Genomic DNA, 1,286 nt, shown 5'->3' with positions numbered 1-1,286 from the left:
GAGGTCGATTGTGTCATGGGTGAAGATTATTTTCAGCACTGATTTCTGAGGAGTGCCCTTTGTGTCCTCGTTTCACCAACTACTGCGTCACAAATGTCCTCTTTTTCTTTAAGATGTCGTCAAAGCCTCTAGGTCCGACGCGGAGACGAAGGAATGTCCAAAATCCTGCAATTATTAGACAATGGCTTATAGCTCTGCAAATGGCACCGCAGAGTAGAAAGAGATGAGGTAACGGCAGGAGGGGTGGGGGGTCGAGGTAAAGAGGAGCCAATCATGCATCTCAGAACCACAGGGCTTAGAAGCTTAGAATAAATCCCCGTGGTCAGGAGGACTTAGCTAATTGTAGTGTGAGTGAGAGCGTTCTTTATAAAGCTGTCACGTTTATGTTTTCTTCTCCTTCTTTCTTTCTTTTTTCTTCTTTTCCTCCTCCCTAGTTCTTCTTCTATTTCCTTCTTCTTCTTCAGAACAGTTCTTCAAACGCACATTGCGACGGATGTGTTTTATCATTATTTATATGGTCGTGTTTCTTGGCAAAACAACGATATACCCTTCGCATAGTATCAGGCAATCTTTTACAGCTTTTTAAAATAATGGAATCTCATTCTTGTGGATTCTGACCAGCGGTTCTTCCATCTTTCATTCTACTGACATGATCGTTCACTATCTTTTTCCAGGTACCGTATCCATTCTCATAATAATAGTGATACATTCATTTGTATAGCGCAAATTCCTGCTCAACTGCGAGTTTTAAGCGCTTTACAATTTAAATTATTATAATTACCCCAGCAGATCTGATACCATTCTAAAACAATCTCAACTTTCTGGAAAGCGGGTGGTTGGCGGGTGCTCTGCTTCTTCTTTCTAATCAAACATGATCTATTGTCTTTATCTCCCCTTGTTCTTTTTTATGTTTGTTACTCTCTTGTAACACCTCTAATCTTCTGCCACTCATATGACCTTATGCAGTTGCGAGCGCCGTAAAACTTCTACTAAAACTAAAAACTTTCTGGAAAGCATGCGGTGTAAACTGCCATTTCATAGGCGCTAAAACACAAACATAACATAGTGGCAAGATCTTTCATCGACATATAAGGAAAAAGCAGTTTACTTTCTTGACGGGAATACGTGTTGTGCAAATGCAGTCTACAGTCGAACTTGCCCTAATTAGCCTACTTACCCTTCACTTCCCAGTTTGTTATGCGCTTCTTTTTTTTTTAGTAGTCTATAAATTTTGGTCCACGAGATTGATTACGATTTGTTCCTTCTAAATAATTTTAACCCCCCCC

The sequence above is a fragment of the Aplysia californica genome, unplaced genomic scaffold (genome assembly GCF_000002075.1).
Source record: "Aplysia californica isolate F4 #8 unplaced genomic scaffold, AplCal3.0 scaffold00045, whole genome shotgun sequence".
Classification (NCBI taxonomy): domain Eukaryota; kingdom Metazoa; phylum Mollusca; class Gastropoda; order Aplysiida; family Aplysiidae; genus Aplysia; species Aplysia californica.
Note: the sequence above shows the minus strand (reverse complement) of the source record.